This window comes from Chroicocephalus ridibundus, chromosome 4 (assembly GCF_963924245.1).
Source record: "Chroicocephalus ridibundus chromosome 4, bChrRid1.1, whole genome shotgun sequence".
Lineage (NCBI taxonomy): Eukaryota > Metazoa > Chordata > Aves > Charadriiformes > Laridae > Chroicocephalus > Chroicocephalus ridibundus.
Genome location: NC_086287.1, coordinates 52,655,141 through 52,677,160, shown reverse-complemented (window position 1 = coordinate 52,677,160; position 22,020 = coordinate 52,655,141). Strand labels below are relative to the sequence as shown.

The following is a 22,020-nucleotide window of genomic DNA, read 5'->3' as shown; positions in this document are numbered from 1 at the left end:
TCATGTATCTTCAATTAGACTGCACATCAAAGGCTGCCAATCTTCACTCTTCATTAGAAGATTAATCTGTCACGGTGCCGGAGACGTTTGCTCACTACAGGCAGGATGTGGCCCCATCATTTCAATCCCGCAGCATATTTTTTGCCTACCGTGGTGCATTGTGCTAGCATTGCTCCAACAGCTCCAGGCCTGCAGCATGAAGTCATACACGTGCGTGGCAAGGAAACAGGACAGCAGGGTGTCAAAGCCAGCAAAATAAAGATGTGATCCAAACCAGTGACAGAAGGAATAACACAGCAATGCAGATGAGACTCACAACGGCGCTTGGCACAACGCTGCAATCAAAGCAGACCCCCTACTTATCCATCACACAAAGCTAGGCGCTTGCAGCCATCGCACGGCAGAGCTCATCCAAGCACATACAGCTCAGCAGGGGAAGGCAGAGGGAGGAAACGGTGCATCGGTGAGCGGAGCCAGGGCCACACAAATGCAGGTGAACGATCCGGGAAACAACATCTGGATGCGGAGGATGTTCCTCACCACTAAACTGCTTTGCAGCCTGCAAACCACAGAACCTGCTCAAAGAGACCAGAAAGGCTTTGGAACACTCAATAGCACAGGGGTGTGACCAGTGACATGCTAAGGCTAATTTGCTTCAGACGAAGACAGAAGGCAGGCAAGAGACATGCTAAAAATCCTTCCCAGCCAAAGTATCTGCTTGGTTTTATACAAATTCTTAAAAGAACATACACAGCACATCTGCTGAACTAACTCAGCTACAGATAAGCTTGGGTTTTTGGCAGGTAAACTGCAGCACAGACCCACACTTAGTACAGTATCTTTCTGCATGATTGTTTCAAAAGACTGTCTAGAATCTAAGCTGATTTTGAAACCTACCAATTCTGTGGATCTTTAATCTTTTTTTGGCTACATTTTTAAAGATTTTTTTTCCCATTAATAACTCAAGAGTTCCTTGAAGTAAAAAATAGTTTTATATTTTCAGAGCTTTGTAGTTGATAAGCCTAGCAACTAACACAATTAAGTTTTCAGAAATTCCAAGCATAGCACGAATTCTGCTGTAATTCATTCTTTAAAGAAAAAAGGAAGGTACCAAAATAGCATTTACGTTTCAGTAAAGGATAGCGTCTGCACACTCAAGTGCCTTGTTAACTGTGAGAACTCTTGCTGCAAATCTTTCCCTTTTCATGTTTCATCTTCAAAATTCAGCGGCATGGACCTACAACAGAGCACTAGAAATAATGCTGGTGCAATTCCTTCCAGGTTAACGACCGTTTTAGAAGTATGACCTTTCCTAATAGTTCATCTGAAAACATTAGATTCGGGTTTGTTTCACACTACTTTTAGATTTACTAATGGAAAGACAGACAAGAAAAAAAGATATGTACTGCTATCTAAATGAGCATTCCCTGCTGCTCCCCTTCCAGTAGAATCTATACTCTAAGGGTTTCTTCCTCTTGGACAAAAAAGACAAAATATGAATGAGAAGAACCAAATCAGCAGGAAAGTAAAGTAAGGTATGCACAACTGTGTTTTAAAAAGGATGGTTTAAATGAACCAGATTTTGAGCCAGGGACTGTTACTTTACTGTGAAAACACTCAGCACGTTTTTAGTCTCCTCAGTGGAGCAGCTGGTGTGAGCACACCATACAGCAGAAGACCATAACCTTACACATCAAACATGCCAAACTCCTACTCACCACGCTGGCTTTCGTCAACAAATTGCTACCAAATCCCTCTCCCGAAAGCCAGATGAAGCTTGCTAGCCTGAAAACTAAATTACCAAAGTAATAACCAAGCCCCATCAGCTTGATCTCACGCTATTTAGCATCTCTTACTAATTCTCCACGAGCTTGCAGGAAACAGTTTCAAACAGCTCCCTCAAGAAAATAAGTTTCAAGCCTTAGTTTTTTCCATTCTGAGCCATCCCTGCACTATTTCATAGCTCTGATAATTGTACCACTGACTAACCTCCAACTGGGAATAGCTGTTTTTATCATCACTATTAAAAACAGTCCCTCACACTGTTAGGAATCTGGAAACTCATTGTAGCTGCATCCCACCCTTCGGCCTCTCAAAACACTACAGAGCAATGAAACTATGTGCTGAAACCAGAGGATCCCTGTGCTGAACAACTCCTGTAATTTCTGGGTAATTACAACTGCTTCCCAAGCAAAGACAGCCATGGAGGTTTCGCTATTGATTTTAGAGGTGCAAGTGCCACGAGATCTTAGAAAGTCAAAGTGAACTTACAGTTCTCCATACTGGACAAGTTAAGTCTTTTTAGAAACGGAACAGTGATGCGCATGCTAAAAAGCCTCACACATTCACCTAGCTCTGTAGGTTTTGTGATTTGGTTTTTAAAAAAAAAAAAAAAAAAAAAAAAAAGTAAAAAAGATTCATCTGCAGTTTTTCTTTCCTAAAACCACATTATCTTGTTTTTTACATGTTAGCCAGAAGAGTGACTGATGGCTCTCAGAGAAGTAGCAAGATGCAAAAAAACCCAAAATAAAACAAAAAAACCCAACAGTTGAAAGATAAGTGGATTTAAAAAAACCAGCTTTTAATTATCTGAAGGTACAGATGCCAAGTAGACAGCAAAGAGGCTGTGCATCACATACAGATGGGAAAATTCCCCCAGGTTTATTTCACAGTCAATTACAGTGGATTAACCTATTAATAAGCGCAAAATATATTTTTTTTTTGATGCAAGTTTCAACAACTTGAAAATTCATTGCCACTTGTACTTTGATACACAGGATCAGCAATCTGTTTTATCGCACTTCCAAATCATCGCAATCCATAAACACACCCTACAAGCAACCTCTCCCTCTTTTTTAATGCATCTTCTGTCATTATTTCTTTCTCAGGGAACGGCATCCCTCTTGGCTTCCTGCCTTGAGTACCATTTTATACATCCGTTATGGTATTTTTTTCCGTGTTGTTAAAGAGAAGCACCAAACACCTCCAACCTCTTTTCTACATACCCTTGCACAAACTCACAGGTGCATATATTACTCATTTCTGCCTCTGTGAGATGTCACTGTACAATGTATTTGTCCGACAGAAAAGCATCGCGGCACCGAAAAGCAACTTTCCAGGATCCCTGTGCTAAATACTGGGTGTGCCTACTTTTGTTTGGTATCAAGTTCCTTCTGCTGGCTCTGCTGCAAGAGCAAACTACATGGATAGTTATGTTTTTCCCCCACCTTCAAAAACATCTATTCCTTTTCTGAATTCTCCAGACTTCCTTCCCCTCTACCATATCACAAAACTTCTCTTTTTAGCAAGGCTGCCTTCTTGATAGTCCATCACCATTATCTTCTTGTTTGCTGCAGAGCAGTGTTAATCACTGCATCTTGCATAGCTTCCAGCCCTTTCAGCTCAAGGCCAGGCACCAAATTCAAGCATCCTGATTTAGAGAGAGAGTTGTTACACTCTTTCCCTGCCTCTTTTTTAACACTCTGCAGCTTCCTGTCCTGGGAGGCAACCAAACTGCTCTAAGAAATGCCAGTTTCTGTTAAATATCCTCAATTCCTGTGACACTGAGCATTTAAAACAATTACGTTACTTCCAAATCTTGTGCTAGAACAGCTTTTATTCCACAAAGTGCAGAGATGAGCAAAAATTACTTCAGCACGAAGGAGTTTTAGTTGGTGATTTGCTGAATCCCACAGCATTTCAAGTTAACATTCAGGCTTGGCACGACCGACCATCCGCTCAAATACACAGCACAATGTCACCCCTCAAAACCCCACTGTTCAACCTAAAGGCACTTTTTTTTTTTTTTATTTTAAGGGTGCGTCAGCTGCTAACTGAAAGTGGGAATGCTTCATTTAGCACACACACTTGTTAAACTGCTCACAGCATGCAAATAAAATACCGCATTGTGCAAAAGTCATTCAGTCTCCCCATCCGTAGATATGAGCAATGGAACCGCGTCCAGGAAAGAGAAACTTGGAACAAAATGCAAGTATTTTAGTCTCTTATTCCCAATATTCACATACTGCGCTAAAGCCCACATCCCTGTCAAGCCGAGGGGTGACCATGTTGAGAATCTGCTGTATGTAATGGGTGGGAAAATGACCATTATCTGTCTTGCCCCAGTACTGCACCCTTTTATTTGTAGTTATTACTGCAAACTGCTTTTTTTTCCAGACAATGGTTGTGTTATTATAGGTACCTTCATGCTGTGCCAAAGCACATACACACAGCAATTCAGAACAATCAGCCTTGTTTTCATGGGAGCAAAGGTTGCAGCCAAATGAAATGGGTGGAGATCACATTAAACAATCTTGGAATCTGCTAATAGGATATAGGAAAATGTGACCATAATGCAGATGCAGAGTTCCCCTTTCACCTTCCAATGTTATGGATAAAATAAAAGCTGTGGAAAACCAATTAAACTGTTTGAACAACATTAAGCAAGTCGAAGTGTTCTCAGCATGCCTACAAGACCACTGAGAAGTTCTTTAAAATTAGAACGAGAAAGCGCCCTTTCAAAGCTCTGAAACCAGAGAGCAAATTTCCCCACCCCAAAACACCACCTGCTTAAGATAGAGGATACCTGTGAGATGTCTGCTTATCCACGGTAAAGAGAAGCTCATCACGTCAACTGTTCCTGTCTTAAAGACACGATCGGCCCCTCCTCTAAGAGGGGAATTTTCATACTGAAGCACCTTGCTTGGTCAGCTGTAACCTGCATTCCCCTTGTTTGCTTTTGAGATGTGCATTACTCAGCTTTCTCCTTCACAAATCTGATCGTGCCTCTGCATGATCATACGCTGAAGTCATGTCCTTGAGTCTGTGACATCAGTCTGTTGCCATGGTAATGTACAGGGCAGTCCAAAATTCAGTATTATGGCATCACTGCAGGATCAGACAGCAGAGCAAAGCCAACGGCTGAGAGCTGGTTAATGCAGCACAAACAGCTAAGACTTTTCAATCTAAACGTTAAAGTGTAACTGCACTTTTTCATAATATTCTTCATAAATACAAAGCCTCTGACTAGAAGCCTCTCATCAGGAAAGACGATCCAGAAGGTCATTAAGTTGAAGACAAACAGGCAAGCCATCATGCGTCACTAAAAAGAAGGGCAATATGTTTCCAAGGATGGCCACCAAGTATGAAGAAAGCTTAGCTCAGCTCTCTGAATAGAAACCACCATCTGTTCCTAAGGCAACACCAGACCTGCCTACAGAGATTGTTCCCAGAGAAACAGGGATGGCCCCTTGGCACCCCGGATCAAGTGCTGGGTTGCACGCAGTTTTTCTGGAAAACAGAGACTGGAGTGTCACAGCACTGTCACCCCTTTGTAAGGGACAGCATTACATAAGACATGGTTCTTCAATTTCAAGCTTTGAAGCAAAGACCCATCATTAACCCAACCTATAACAAAGCCACGTAGTTAAAAAAGGGTGGTACCTTCAAAGAGTTGTTATTCCATGTAGGGTTAGACATTACAGTTCTGTAGGTTCCTTGCACACTCACGAGAATGGCATTTCTGAAGGGCAAAAAGGGAAGGAAAAAGGAAATTAGTGACACGGTAACGGTGTTACAACTACTAACCAGCTCTTAAAACCCAAAAGATCCGGTTTGCCCAGTGCAAAGGGCATGCAGGAACAACAGTCAATGCACAGCTGACGTGGAGCACCACCAGTTCCAGCAGATCGTCACTGCCGACTGACCGAGTACACCCTGAAAAGAGTCCAGCAACTACAGTCAAAGGCGGCTGCCCTGCCACAAGAAGTCCCGCTGCCGGGTGGCTGGGCAGAAGCTGCTTTGCCATCGTGGGAGCCCAGGCTACAGGGACAGCAAAGAGGAGAGACCACAAAGATCCCAGTAGCCATGCTGGACCCCTTCTTTACCTGTTGCTCCATTCTCATCAGGCACACGTGTTTAGGGGTCTGGATGCGGATTCCCAGTCACTGCTCTAATACCTAAATTCCTCAAGACCCTAGAGTGCCATTGCTTCTACGTGTTCAGCCTCTGTGTAAACCCAGCCACTCCCCGTACGCTTCACTAGTTTCAGTTCATCTCCTTCCGCTTTCTCTTATTAATCCACACATCTCCTATAACTCACTCAACGCTTCCTTCTGCAAAGTTGACCTCCATCCTATAACCTCAGACGCACCCACAATTTCTTCACAGTGCCATTAACAAGCTGCAGGCACAACAAGGAACATTTCATGTTCTCTACACGGATGTAACCCTCACCGTCTCCTAACCCCTCCACCCAGGTCCCTGGCTATAATTACCCCATGCCTGGTTATCTAATACCGAACACAAGCCTCAGGGCTGGGAACCATTGTTTATTTGTCTGTGCAATGCCACACACCCCAGTGGCGTTGTATAAATAAATTCCACAACCTGTTTGAGCCTGAGCTTGATTCAGAGACCTGAATTATACCAGTTTCTAAATGACTGGTGCAAATACCTTCGCTCGCTTTAGCGATACCAGCTTACGCAATTAGCCACCATAGGCAGCCCCAGTGCCAAACATCACGACAGCTAATTGCTCCCACGACCACAACTGCAGAGAAAACAAAAATTAAATCCCCCTGCTTTTAAAAACAAATTGCAAATTATAAAGGGAAGAAGAAAGAGGCAAGATGCACACCACACTCAGCATGAAGACACCCAAATGACAAGTTCCACATGCCAATGTCACCTCTCAACCACCAAAGCATCCAGGCTTTGCCCCAACCTCAGCCATTAAAATACCCAGCAGGTTACCCAGTTGCAAGCCTGAAGTACTGCAGGGGCTGCGATTCCGGAGGCAACTTTAAGCCAAATGGATTTCAGAGCAAAATAAAGCCAGCAGGCTTCATCTCCATGGAGCTCCTGCAACATAACATAGGCTGAAAAAGTTACTAAGGGCAGAGGTCTTTCCTATTAACTACCTAGTAAATTCAGATTAAAGTCAGACAGCTTTTTCCCCTCCCTCTGCACCAAGATCAGATGCTCTCCAGCCCCGAGGAATCAATCCAGCTTCTGCAATAAGGAAAACTTGTTCACAGCTACACCACACACAATCTACAGGATTGTGGCCCTTCAGGTGCTCATTAAACATTTTCCCCAGAAAAGTCTCCAGTACTGGGTAATTTGTCTTCAATTCATTTTCTACCGTCAAGATGGATCATAACTAATTACTGGATATTGTAGAACACGAGCAGCCCCAGTGCACCAATCCCAGCTCATGAACACATCAGTGCAAAGACCTGTGGACACTCATCATCTCTCCTCCCAGTCATTCCTGCCAATTCAAGCAACCCTGCGTTGCTTCAGAGGGGCGATCAAACCCCGAGGCCAAACTCAAGAAAGAGTGGAAGGAAGTATTGAGGCACGCTTCAAGTATTAAGAGGTAAATAAAGGCTGGAGGAGCGCCAAGGCTGGGTGGCTGCCGTGGAAGCTGAGCTAACAAACTTCAAGAGGAGAAGCAGAGCATGGGGAAGGCAACTTCATCATCCCAAACGGCCACAAGAGCCTGGTCAACTTGCACAGACCCCAAGGCAATCCAAAACACTAAGTGCAGTGCTGAGATAGCAAACAGACCATTTTGAGATGTAGGATTAGCTTTTTTTCAGTGGAGAAAGGGAACACAACCACACACAACCGTTCAACAACTAACAAAGCAAAATCCATTACTGTGGGTTTGAGACATCTGTGAGAGACATCTTTTTACCAGCCAGCCGTCCACCTCAGCACAGGAGAGGCAAAGCTCTTGCTCTAAGCAGCAGTGCTTACCTTCACCATCAGCAGACAGGTGGAAGAGCTTCACCCACTTGTAGGAAGGAGCTGTGCTTTGCAGACCCCTCCTCTGATCAGCTAGATTATCACAGGAATAAAATATTTTCCCTCCATACGAATAAATAAATACCTCCTTAAAAAAAAGGTGATGCGATTAGTCTCATTAAAAGAAATCATATTGTTCTTATCAAAGCATAGATCCACTCCAGTGCACAATGTACAGGCTAGTTTGCAAAGCATGTTTGGGTTTTTACCTCTGAAAACCACTCTATACAGGCAAGACCCCAAGTTTTCCTTCCCAAAATGTTTCACCTGTCAACAACTGTCTCTCATAGTGGGTTACCATCCTCCCATCACCCTGGCTTGAGTTACCGTGTTTACAGCAAAAAACAGCGAGAGCCAAGAGCGTTCTGCCTGAGCCCAAGCAGAGCCTGCAAGAACAGAACCCCTTTGGGGCAGCGACAGTTGAGTTCGATTTAATGCGAAAACAAACTACTTTTCCATTCAAGCCAAAAGCAGAGACAAAGTATGCAGCTCAGACTGCACAGTCAGCTGCCTTTCTAGGACCAGATCAGGTTTAACAGTTCTATGGCAGACCAGAAAGAGTTAGTCTGACAAGAGTTTAAGCTTCACCCAGCACTACGCTATGCAAAATCCAAGCACTTGTCTCTTGTACTTTCATGGGCTTAAGCCAGTACCTCAAAATGATCACCTTTCAGAAACATCAGTTCCAAGAAGGTATTTTATCAGGATTGAACCTGATGCACCAAAGCACTTTTATCCTCTTTCAAAAACAGAAAAAACATCTCTCTGAAGCTCTGCCCAACAGTTCTTTTTGGCATCATACGGTTTGCATATAATGCAATTTCTATACTGGGGAACTGAAACTACGCAATTCTGCTACAGCCTCGTCAACGTGACCACTCTCACCGCAGGGATTTATATTCTGAAGCAGCAGACTCAGTAGCAGAGGTGTGCTCAGGCTGGTTTACTTCACTGTTCAAGAAACTAATTAACATGTATCACTATGGAAAGGAAATACAATCCAAACGTTCATTGGTTTATATCTAAACCCTTTGAGACATCCAACGTCAAAGCTAACCAGATCCTCACCTGGCAGACTACTTGGAGAGCCTTCAGCTGAAGCTGCCAGGTAAGGGAATGCAGGATTTTAGGATATTTTTGCTACATACACTGGGGACGCACCTCTAACATGCACATAGCCCAGGGAAGCATCATGACAGCTGCAAAAACAACTATGTCCTGGCTAACATTCATATAACGAAATTACAGTTTCACTCTAGGGGAAAAAAAGGAAAAAGCACTTAAGTTTTGTTTAGGTTGAAGTGCTGCAAGCCACGCCACTTATCTGCTATCAGAGGAGATTGCTGGGCTGCTCCAATGATTATTCAGTAATGAAGTAACTGGAATTGGAAGGTATGCAATTAGTCCCATCTCCTCCTCCCCCCCCAGAAAGAAAAAAAACCCAGCAAAGACGTTATCACCTCTCCCTCTGGCTCTGCTACCCTCATCACTTAAAATGCCTATAAAGCGAAGTAGAGCTGTCGCTTACAAGCTGTTAACAAGCCTGGCTTGGCCCTGACAAGGCAGCAAAGGTGATATTCTCAGCATCTCCCCAGAAAAAATTACTGGTTTACCTAATGGGATGTTTTCTCAGGTACCCACACATGCATATATTAAGCTTAACATGCCTGCATTTAACTATTCCAGTAAAAGCACACCACTTTTCAGAGGAAAAAAGCATGGCTGTTCCTACTAGCTTTAAGTTAAAGCATCTCTCGCTAATCCTCTGGGGCACTGTGAAGTGAATATATTAAGCTCAGGACACAGGTATCGCTTGCTGGCACTCTGTCTAGCTTTACTGACTCCAGCCTGAAAACGCTGGCTCATTTTACCCGAGCAATTTCCACCCTACCTTCCCTTAGAGAGTCACGCTTTATGTCTGTAAAGTGGTATACAATACACAGCTTCTTCCATAACTGCGGCTAATACATGGAAGACACAGAAAGGCCCCAGACGCTCCAAAGCCAAATGGCAACTCACAGTAAATCCCTGCTTGCAAACTGCAATTCTGATAAAATGTATGTTGACATTTATTCATGCTCAAAAGCTCATTCATCCTCCCCTCCACCCCAGCGATACCAGTTGGTCTAATTAAAGACATGCCCTCTCCCAACAGCCTCTGCCTCACGTATACCCCAGTGAAGTTTCTCTATCTGTGATCACCGACTTCTACATTTACATTTTGGGGGTTTTTTAAAAATCTCCATGCTCAAATGGAAAGCAGTCTGACAGACTCCTCAGTCCTTAATTGCCTTCATTCTGTCTGGACAGACACCTGATAAAAAACAATTGTTTGCTGGTGCACTGTGACCCAAGTAACGAAAGGGAGGGCTGGGGGAAAGGTGGATTCCCCCAACCCTTAAAAATTAATTTAAAACAAACAAACACACACAACCAGTATTAATGAAACTTGCAATATCAATGAACTTACTCTGTATAGCTCCGCTATGGATACAACAATTTTACACTCAGACTAAGTCCCTTGACTTTTTTATGAGTTGAGTTCTTCCCAACCTCTTAAAAATATTTTCCCATCAATGAATGGGCCACCCCTGCAGGACACTCCCGTGCCTTCGCTTTCTTAGATTCGGTCAGGCCAGGGATGAAGTTGTGTTAACTTCACAAAATCCACACACAATCCTTTCCTCACTGGCTATATCTACCGATCCAAAAGAGGAAAACGGGGAAAAGAAAAAAGAACTTCTAAGGCAAGAACAGTATGTAGAATGCTGCAGAGACATTTGCTCCAAAGGTATGTAAACTACTACTATTTATCCTACAATTTCCCCCGAAGTCTACAGCTGACACATCAGCAGACACCATTTTAACAATCCCATAAACTGTTAAAGCCTAACAAAGCAATCATTAGGAAAACTGGTTTAGTCCACTGTTGGTGGCATCCCATGCACCATCCATGGAAAGAGCGTGACTCAGAGGGCTCTGAGCTCCTGATCATAGCACAGGCTGTAAAGCTGCATTAGAAGAGAATTCCCAGTAAACTGTACCAAAGTCACGTCTCTAACTGCTTCTGCTGCAACACCAATTCAAAGCAAGTTATTATACATTTTAATATGACTACATCTGCAGTCCTACCGCATCTAAAAAAAAATTCACAAGCATTCTAAGAGAAACACAAGGATTTTTTCTTAACACCATGGAAGACGGATTCATTGCTATCAGTCAGCCTCCCACAGCTCAAATTCCTGAAGCAGTGGCAGATTTACTTACATTTCAGATGCATAAACAAGCACTCTTTGCATCACTTCATTCATGTGTTTATTAAGATAAAGTTACCTCATTAAAAAAAATGAAGGTAGAGTGCCATCCTTCTTTAGAAAGGAAATTAAATGAAAAAAAAGTGAGAAACCAACAGCCTGTCCCGCACTTGACAGCAAGCTCTGGTGCCCTGGTGGCTAAACTGAGGTCTAGAAACAATTTCCAGAGGACAGGCTTTCCTTAAAGGGTTTGTTGGCTTTTTTTTTTTTTTTTTTTTTTTTAGAGTCCACTTACCAAGTCCCTGACTTTGTCCCAAGCTACCACGCCTTGCACGCCCTGGCTATTCAGCAGTGGATTGCCAGGGCTCAAGTGCCCTGCACTGGAACATCCCTCCTCTCTGCAGGACAAGGACGTATGCGGGTGATCAGGAAGGCAAACGAATGAGAAAATCGCAGTCACAGCAACAGGCAGCACAATATCAAAGCAAGAGCAGCAGGAGAAGGGGCAGCTCTGCGTACATCTTTACAGGGAGCTTCTCTCAACCTCAGGAGTCAAGACACGAGGAAGCACAGAAGGTTTGAAGACATAAATACACCAAGACTGCAGTCCCAACGCCAGAATGGAGGCTTCACGATGGAAAGGATTTTTATGCTTTGCAATAAAGACTTAGGTGAGACAAAGTTCAGGACAAAGACCTCAATTAAAAGCTTTATAAATCAACAGGGAACCGGGCTGCCTCTGGAAGTGCATAAGCCAGTGAACACAGATCCCAATTCAACACTAGCTACTACCACTCAACACACAGCAAGTCCTGTTTCAACCCAGTGTCCAAACTCTTTTTTTTAAAATATAGCCTCCAGTATGACACATTGCAGAAAGCCAAACCACAGGCACAAGCCACGAGTTAGTCTTTGAAGTTTAGATACAGCCGAAAATTATTTCATCTACCCAGATGCAGAGGGATAGCTGCTGCCTTTGATGCTACAAGAAATTTTGGTCTTAAACTGCCCAAGGACTTCAAACAGCAACACCCAAGCCTACACATACACACGAACATAATTATGCCTGGTCTAGACTTGGGGGAAAAAAAACCAAAATGTCTTTTCAGTGATGTTAGCATGCAAAGAAAATAATAGCATGTACAAAGAAATCTCTAGAGTGACTTATGAACAAGATTTTATGCTTGGCTTTCTGCCAATTAGAGAAGAATTAAAGAGCCTAGCAATATAACCCTGTTCATCCCAAGGAAGAAACTGCATTCTTAAGTGATCAACAGAATAAGGAGGAGGAGGAAAGAGGGACAATGACATGGGACTGCAGCTTCACACAGCAAAATAGGAAGTTTCTTACGGTACTGAGACAGAAAGCAGGCTAAGACAGAAAGCAGGCTAAGGCAGTAACGAAGGAAAAACAGTTCAAATTTTAAAATTCATTCAGTCTATTGCATCCAAAAGTAGCCAGTAAATAACAACATTCCAATAAAGCAGACAGTATTTTTTCCTATAAAATTCCAACTGTTTTAATATTTTACAGATTATACGCCTCCACTAACTGCCAACCAGGAAAATCAGTAAAAGCAGGAGTGTACAAGAACAAAAGCAAAACCAAGTGGAAAAGACATTGGTAGGCATCTTGAGAAGCTGAAAATGTGTCAAACCCCAGCCTTTTAGTAAGAGAGAACATTTAGTAGCTATCTGCAATGATCATTTTATATCCAAACTCTTTGCATCTTAAGAATTCACATCATGAGACCACCTTTTAGCAGAATTAGGACCAGACTTGACATGCCCCAGTTTCCCCAAGGTTACTTTCTGAAAACCATCTCCACTTAAAATATTTCAAGTGCTCTTCTCACACTGCAAGAGAGAGACCAAAACCTTACTTCTAATTTTACTGGTTTAGTATTCATTTAACGAGAATTTAATTTCAACACTTTTTTTTATTTGAATGACAGAAGAAATTTTGCTTTAGATTGCAGTTGAAAGTTTCTGGAAATGACAGCAAGATGCTGTTTTTCATATAGATACATATATAAAGTCATGGCAAGAAGAAAAAAAAATGTTACTGAAGCTTACTAAATCAAAGCATGTAAAACACCAAAAGCACAAAATGAACTAGAAGTAACTTAGCAGTTGCGAGGGATGTTTAAAGTTAATAAAATTCTAAATTAAATGGCTGCCGTTTTGCTTTGCCAAAAAATTATGCAAATTTCTAAAGTTCATACATAGTAATTAGCACAGAAAAAAGCAGGTCCCAAATAAGTGATGAAGTTAGCCTCGCTCTTATTTTTCCAGCAGATGGAATTAGCTGCATGTGAAGTTATTTTTTTGCAATTGGAGATTAAACATATTATCCTGAATATCAATTCTGCTAGTACAGCATATTGGATACATCCATACATGGTATCAGGAATACGCAAAACCCAGTTTGAATCCTTCTTTTCCATCATTCTAAACAGGACACTAAGGAGGCTGGGGGAGGGTTTACATATTTAAGACTTCATTTTTCAAACCGATTGACTATCTGCTGACAATTTAGCTGAAACAAGTTCTCTCAAAGTACATTAGCATTAATAGTCCAAGCAGGTTTTTCCGAAGAAAAATATCTGCCTTGACTAAAAATACATCCTCTTGAAGTGCTAACTGACATATCGCAAAAAGTTGTCCAAATTGCAAGTTCAAACAACATGCATGAACTGGAAGTCTCCAGTTTTTCCCCATTACTTCTCCAAAAGCTGTTTTACAGGTGTCTCCATCACATATTGTATACCATACACTGTAACGCAGAAATCCAGCTTTTCCATTGCTATTACCAATTTGTCACTTGCTTCATGCTTAAGATACATCCTTCTCCTAAGCCCTGTTGTTCTCAAGCTACCTGCAGCAATGCGCTGAGCGATGGCTGAACCTCGCGCATGCCCTTGACCAAAATACTCCACCCGTGTTCCACATTCTGAATTTAGTTTCTCTTAAGAACTGGAGCCAAGAGCTGCCCCAGTATAGCAAGTTTCTCTCAAAGACCTTGAAAGACCCAGCAACTTTTCTCCATTGTTAGCCTGCCTTTATCGTGTTTGTAACAGCACCATCCATAAAGATGTACATCAATGCATGCATCCAATTTAGGGGGCATCCACCTAGGAGCATCAATCTCCTCCTGCGAGCATCAGGAGGTGAGTCTTGAGAAGGTGGAAAGAGGTCAACCAAAACCACAGTCACTGCACTGATCTCGAAGGAAGAGGATAGGCTTCTTCTTTTGCAGTACAGGCACCAGCTTCCCAACAGAAAACTGGTGGAAGAAGTGAAAACAAGCCACAAGCCTTGCTTTTTGTAGCTCCAAGTAGCCTAGAAAAGGTTTCCAGAACCTGTGTGTGCTACAGAAAGAACCCCAAAACTACATAATTAAAGGAACATAAGGAAGGGGAAGTAAAGTTTAACTCTAATTTAAAAATCAAGTAAGTGACACGCTGGATTGAATACTATTAACTAAAATTGTGCAAATTAAAAGTAGATGTATGGAAAGCAATAGAAACCCTGCCCGAAACAAAATGAGAATTCTCATACAAGAATACTTCTGTGGCCAAATGAAATAGTGAGTTTAAGTAAGAAAGGAAGCACTTATCCTTATCCCTATTCTTTCCCCCCCTCTTCTCAACCAGGGAGTCTCGTTTATCTCAAAGCAATCGAAAGAAAACACTTCGATTTTTAATGCGAGAAAAGCTGCAGAAAATGAAAGCCCTGTCTGGCACGAACAAGTAATATTTGAGAAATCAAAAGGAGATTCTCCAAGTTAGGGGAAGAATGAAAACAGTTCTGAATAATTTACTTTGCACAGCCCAGTTCCTGCCAAAACAGTTCCATAAATCCCATGGTAGTTCAGATAATTTCCATTCTTAGAACAAAAAAAGCTAGATTGAACATTAGCAACATTAATTGTGTGATATGACCTGAATGATGCAAGAACAAGTAGTTAAGTGAACCACAACATCTGCTGAATTTTTAATCGCTAGTTGTTTTGCTGCAAGGCAGAAGAACATTGCATCTTAGCTTCCAAGCACCGTGCAGAATGGCACATTAGGACAGCAAGATTTTAACTGGCAGAAATTCAGCCTCTGTGCTGCCTAAATGCCATTACTTTGCTACAAATTGCAGACACAGCAAGGTTATTTTATTATTTTTTTAATAACATGGAAAATAAAACTACTTTCTGCACCCCAAGATACCAATCAGCCATTTCTTAATGACATTTTTTTTTAAAAAAAAAAGCTGACATGTTCTTAAGAGCCATTTATGCATCCCTCTGTAGTATATTTTTCCTCTCAAAACAGTATCAATTAGTCATGTGGCTGTCCAGCAGCAACTCACTATCAGATGGAGTTGAACCTCCGATGTGTAGGAGGGTGATCTATGTAAACATTCACATTACGTCTGTACTGCAATAGGAGGTGCAACTGCAACATGTTTAGGCATATCTGAGCTATATTTAATCTACCTGCCTCTGACACCCATTACAATGACACTGCAGACACCTAGGTTTTGCCACGAACTGGCTGTCCAAGCCCACCCTATACCAAAGCCATTCCCGCTGTGATTTCTCTGTGTTTGATACCCAAAATAGCTAGATTAAAACTAACCACCATGCCTACAGTGATAAATACCTCTCCAGTTGTGCTCTAGGCATAAGACTGCAACAGCAGGATTAGCAAGTGATACAGCAGATATTCCGCTTCCACAACAAGACAAAAAGGAAAAGTTATTTGGGGAATAAACACAAATTCCACAACTACAAATTCCAAATACAAATCACACAACTACAGCCGGTATCCGCACTACAGGCATTTATCCCGATTCATATTTTTGGGAGGGCAGAAAAATGACATTTAAAAAAAGGACAACATTCACACTTCAAAAAAAGTCTGTCACACTGACTTTAATAGATTCTAACTTTAATAAGCTAATAGCATCAAAATCCAGTAAAATATGGTACAAATAAAAACCAAGCAGCCACATATACCAAAGCAGCATTCCTGTGCCCTCCTTACTGCAGAGCTTATAGAGCTGGGAAGCTGATCTCTAATCAGCCACTTTCACTAAACTAAGATCTCCTTCAAAAGCTTAAATGTATGGATAGGAACACCTAGTAACACATCCAATAACCAAATAATCCACAAGAGCCAAAAAAAGCAGCAGACAAGAACAAGAGATGCATTCTTCCAGAACTACATTATCTTTAATCATAGGTTTAAGACCAGTCCTATGTTGTCCTTACAGACTCAACCACCGGCTACGAGAAAAGCTGCTATCTTCTCTGAAACCAGATCTCAAACCTGCAACAGGAATACCAAAATATGCCATATCTTCTGGTAATAAAGCAAGCGGTGTTTGAGGATTATACTGAATTGCTTGCTTTGCTATGCTACAGGGCAGCAAGAAGTGAAAATAACACGTTATCATGAACATGTTGACACCTGGAAGCTCCAGTTAGTACCTAGGTAGTATCTACTACACAGTATTCAACTTCACAGTACCAAAAATCAACCTTGGCACCCCTGTACCCCAAAACCGCAGCCTATCCTGTCAAGGGAACCACAGGCCAGTCTCTATGACCACACGCTCTCGCTGCCAGCTGCTATTCAAGCCGGCAGAAAGCTTACCAACCCTGTGGTACACGTCCTCGTCACGCCACAAGACCAGCTTCCAATTTTAAGGGACACAGAAAGATGTTTTATACACCTATAAGAAAATTAGTTGCAGCTTAGCGCTTGACAAGTCACTCACGCTTCTTCATGGTCCTTATCTAAATGGAGAAAAAATTTTAAAGAGCATTTAGTGCAAGTGAAATGAACACAGCTTCCTCCTCAGCCTCTGCTTGTTCTCCAATTAAATATGAAAGAGACAACTTAGTCATACAGAACATGCAAGATGATTTTAAGACACTGGTATTAAATCAAAGCCCACAACTTCTCACACCTATTAAAATGGAACTTTGTCATTAGAAGGGGAGATTTTGATAAGCGTGATGCAATTAACAGACAGCGCCTTTGTAACCAGGCTGCTCGTGATGAAGCCCAGGCTCCTTGACATTCCACTTCTTTCCCTCAAAGGCTCTGCGCTACAGCAAATTTATGGGTTTTAGCATGTAAGAGGAGAATTGGGCACGTTACCTTCAAAACCAGTCAATAAGGCTCTTTCACTCGGGCCCAGGGAAGGCGGGTGGCTGCTGGAAAGCAATACAAGGCGCTCCCTTCCCCCTCCCCTAAGGACCCAAAAACGCCTCATTCAAAAACACTCCCATCCCCTGCAGCAAGGGATTAGCCATTTATTAAAAAGGAATCAAAACACTGTAAAAGGCTTCCAGTTAAGATTTCAAGGGTAAAAAAAAACAACTCAACTCTGGTGCAACTGGAGTCACATTAGGAATTCTTCTGGGCACTGAAGAACAAGTAGCTCAAACGTAAGCAGGATGTCATTTGTGCAGACGATGCTGATCAAACGGCTCAAAAAGACAAGAGTTTTTTTTTTTTTTTTAGTCATTTTGCTGCCTCCACATTAAGCGGTAACAACATTAACAACCTACAGGCACTTACGGGTTTAGACTTCAGACTTCCAAAACAACTGCCTACCTCCACACTTATTTTTTTGGGGGCTCTTCCCTAGGGGTGACAGACATTTATAATGGCCAATTATGCAAAACCTTTCATCCGAGAAAACACGAAGCACTACGCAAAACACTCATTAAGACTCGCAACTCAAGTCTGCGCCGCATGTTAGCTGGTTTCAAAGCTTGCCTGGATATCTCCAGCGACCAAAACTGGATACCGAGAGCTATGGCACAGCCAAGATAGCATGTGGCACAGCAGGGTTAACCACCTGAGTATTTACACAGCTTCGCAGGCGGGTTTTGCAGCCCGAAACGAAGCCTGAGCTGCTGTGGCTGCGCTTCACAGCCCCATCCGACCTGGTTATTTAAAAGCAGAGCAGGGAGACATACGCTGCTGCTGGGCGTTGCACAAAACACCTCGCAGGACGGGTGTCGGACCCACTCCTCTGGCTGACACAAGAAGATTTATTTTTTCCCCAACTGGAAGCCACACGGCACAAGTCAATAACCTCAGTTTACTGAAGAAATTAAAAGCTACGCTTATTGTTTCGAGTAAGGCCTTGGAGGAAGTAATTTTGAGAAGAAATCACTTCCACTGTCGTTGTACTTTTAACCTTTCCTTAGCTTCTTACACCATCCCCGCATGAGCACATTAGTAGAAGTATTATCCACAATATCTAATAATGATTAAAGGTTTCTTTTCGGATCGCTGTTTATCGAGTTTCACAACCCCTCCTCCAAAAGGCTCAGATGTAGCAAGCAGGGGGTAAGCCGTGCAGAAAAACACCGTCAGAAGTGACAGCGCTCAGAAGAACAAAATTTGGGGAAAAACATGTTTTGGGGTTGTTTTTTTAGAGAAAAACCCTTCATGCTTGCTCGCAGGCCCAGGAGGAGACCCGCAGGCGGGGGCGGTGCGGAGGAGCCCCGGCCCCGCTGTCAGACCCGCCGGGGGAGCGCTGCCAGCGGCGCCGCGGAGGGGGCAGGACGGGGGAACCCCCCGGGGAGGCGGCCCCCCGGCCTCGGCGAGGGGAGCACCGGGAATAAAATCAAATTAAATAAACCCGAGAGGAGGCGACGGCGGGGTAGCGAGGAGGCCCGGTGCCCTCGGCAGGGCCCGACGCCGCGCAGCCCCGTCCGGCGGGCGGCCAGCGGCCCCTCGGCGGCCCCCGCCGCCGCCATGGCCGGCCAGGAGAGCGGGCGGTGCGTGCGGGGCCTGCTCGCCGCCCACCTGCGCGAACCCCGTGGCCGCCCTCACCCTTCCCAGCCCCGGCCCCGCCGCCCCGAGAGAAGCCTACCCGGAGCGGGGCCGGCCGCGCTCCCGCGGGGAGGAGGGGGGAACGTCCCGGCGGCGGTGGCGAGCTGCGCGGAACCGCCGTGCTGAGCTCGGCGCGGCGCGGCCGGATCCCCCCCCAGCGCCTCAGCCGCGGCGGCGGGAGGGGCCGAGCCGGCCGCGCCAATCGGCGCCCGGGGCGGGACGGAGCGGGACGGGCCCGGGCCCGCCGGGGAAGGGCCGCGGCACCGCCGACCGCCCCCGCGCCGTGCCAGGCACCGGCCGCCCCGCCAGGCAGAGCCGGGCGGGCACAGCGGGGGCCCGACTCGGGGCCTCTCGGGTCTCCTTAGGGCCCGCAGCTCCCCTCAGGGCTGCCCGCCACGGCCCTTCCCGCCACCGGAGCTCTCCTCAGGGCCTCAGCGGTCTCCTCGGGGCCGGGTCGGGCTCTGAGCGGGTCCTGGCCGGCAGGTTGAAGGCCGGGGACGTTTGCAAGGCAGAGCCCGGCGCCGGGGAGCCGCAGGGTCGAGGTCCCCCCATAGTCCCGGCGCTGTCAGGCCCGGGGGCCCCGAAGCCTCGTGCACCATGGTGTCTCCAGGCTCAGAGCTCAGAGTCGGTGCCGCCATGGTGTCTCAAGGCTCTGAGCTCAGTGCCGGTTGCTGTGAGGTTTAGCCACCTACGTGGCACTGAAAGCAAGGGGGATGCCAGCTCCCAGCCCGCCAGGTTAGGAGTGGATTTAATACGCTGATACCAGGCTAAAAATCCCTATGGACCTCTGCAGGAGGCCAAAGAAACCCATCTGATAGACCTTCTGGCTTTAAAATCGGCTTAACTCCTGACTGCAGGGACAGAAGAGCTGCTGGGAGGTTACTGGAAGGGTGAAGGGGTTGTCCTTCAGGTTCAGGGTACTGGAGCCCCACCAGCGCCATGCCAGCCCTACCAGCTAGCCTTTCGACAACATTGCCACACCAGCACAATCACTAAATACCCTTTGCCTTCATCCGTGCAGTTGCTGCCCTCGCAGAGGAACACACGAGCTGCTGTTCCAGGTGTAGATGTACCCCAGGACACCTGGCGGTGGTTGGTCACACGAGCATCACCCCAGCCACCTTCTCCGTGCCATCCCCGCAAAACCCTCAGCCTGCAGGGAGAAAGAGACGGGCACCGGAGACATCCTCCAAAACCAAAGGCATTGAGGACAAGAGCGAAACGCAAAGGGAAGGAAAAGGGGAATTAAGTGGTGGCACCAGATGGTAGCTCACGCCTAGGGGGTTCCTGCAAGGAAGAGCCTCCCCTCTCCTCAAAAGATTTCAGCAGTTTGTTTCCGCTGAGAGGGAAGCGGGGAGGGATGCAGGTCCCCGTGGGGACCACAGATGACCCAGGGTGACAGCAGGGCAAGCAAAGTGAAAAGGTTTCTCTGACCTGCAGGAGAGCGGCAGTGGAGACACTGCTCTGTGTAATGCAATACAGTGAGAAGATCCTTGAGACCATTTTCCAGCTAAAAAGCAATATAAGTGTGTCAGCACAGCGCTGTGCCACAGTAGTCCTGACGAGGGGCAGAGCTAATTAGCCAAGGCACAGGATCACATTAACATGGCGTCTCAGATGGCTGAGATGAATCTCCCAAAGTCTCTGCAGTCCCTGTTGACTACGACCACTATATGTGAAGACAAAGTAAGGATGGGAGGGGAGACAGAGGTAAAATGAGTTGCTGAAGGTCAAATATCAGATCAGTGAGAGGATGGAAAGCAGAACCTACAGTTCCTCATCCCTCCAGTACTTTCTCCTCTGGACTGTAACAAAACCCTAGAACAACACCAGGATTTAGCTGCTGCTGACACAGTAGCTTCATGTGTTCCAGGGGAAAATTCTGTATTTTGGTATAGGTCCATGGTGATTTTTTTTGTGCACATGGAAAAAAAAAACCAAAACTATTTACTAGCCTGGTACCACCCACTGACACACAAGATACTGCCAGATGACTTAAAGAGGATTGAAATATGTGCCCTGTCATATTAGCAAAAGGCCCCAAACTGTATGGACCCAATCTTTTGTTGCAAGTTGATAAAGACAGCTAAATGCCATTTGCTGCTAAGTGACTCTAATGATTAAATAACCTTTCTCCCCCCAGCCCCCCGAGGCATTTAGTGATAATACAAGAAAGATTTTGCACATTGTTTAGCTTACATGGCCATCTGGCACTTTTGCATTTTGGTAGCCTTGAACATTAAAAAAACAATAGATAAAGAAAACCAGTCCTATCTTATCCGAGACCTGGAGAAGTTTAACTTTCTCAGAGTACATAGGATTAACCAAGGCATTATAGCTCTTTTATAGTTTCCATCTTAATTAACGGTCATATTCCTCAAAGCTTTGTGTTATATTCTCTAAACCAGGCTGTTCCTTATCACCTTTGTATATGCTTTAGCTGTGAAACACTTAACTCCAGCAGTCGCATCCAACTTCCACACGAGATGTTCTACTTCTGGGCAATGATGACACAAAGGAGATGCATGCTGAGAAAAAAATACAGACAGGTTTTAAACCACCTACATCCCTAAAATAAAAAAAATACTAGAAGTCTTGTCTAAGCTAGGGAAAAGTATGCTCTTTTAAAATGAAAATGCAATGGTCCTGGCCTAAATCTATTAGAAACCTACTTAATGCTGCTAAAACATCATCTAGTACCACCACACTAAGTGTTTCTTCATCTGCTTTTGCTAAAGAGGGTAAAGGTACAATTCACCCAAAGTAACCCACTCCAAAATCCCTGGAAACAACAAAACGTTTGCTCTCAACTCAGCAGCGGCTTATGGCTGAAGCCAGCATTTGTTCTTGGGTTAATTCCCACTCCCCTCTTCCCCCTGGAAGAAAACCAGCAAGGTTTGAGTCTGTTCGGAAGGAAATGTGAATTCCTCAAGAATGCGACTTTGGGCCTTGGAGGACGAAACCAGCTGCAGGATGCTTTAACCTGTACTGCTGGAGCGGGTTTTTGACTGAAATCTGTAACAGCAGGGAACATTCGGTGTAAATGCATCGTAAATAACAGGATGTAAAGATATGCTGAGAGAAAAACTACTCAGGCTTTG

General features: G+C 44.5%; 2 protein-coding genes across 8 annotated transcripts in view; one reads left to right on the top strand and one right to left on the bottom strand.

The window, feature by feature from the left end:
• FBXO34 (F-box protein 34) overlaps positions 1-19,108 on the bottom strand; it is a 39,525-nt gene extending 20,417 nt beyond the window's left edge. The window contains exons 1-2 of one of the 3 annotated variants that reach the window (XM_063332403.1): positions 18,960-19,106; positions 5,443-5,521 (exon numbers count right to left, since the gene is read on the bottom strand). The gene's annotated coding sequence lies outside the window, so the exon portion shown is untranslated. Of the gene's footprint in view, positions 1-4,585; positions 4,761-5,442; positions 5,522-18,959 lie in introns of those variants that run through there. The other 2 variants (XM_063332404.1, XM_063332405.1) reach the window with 2 other exon arrangements.
• The window catches only part of WDHD1 (WD repeat and HMG-box DNA binding protein 1), a 201,087-nt gene that overhangs the window by 57,092 nt on the left and 121,975 nt on the right, over positions 1-22,020 (top strand). The gene's annotated exons all lie outside the window — the stretch shown is intronic.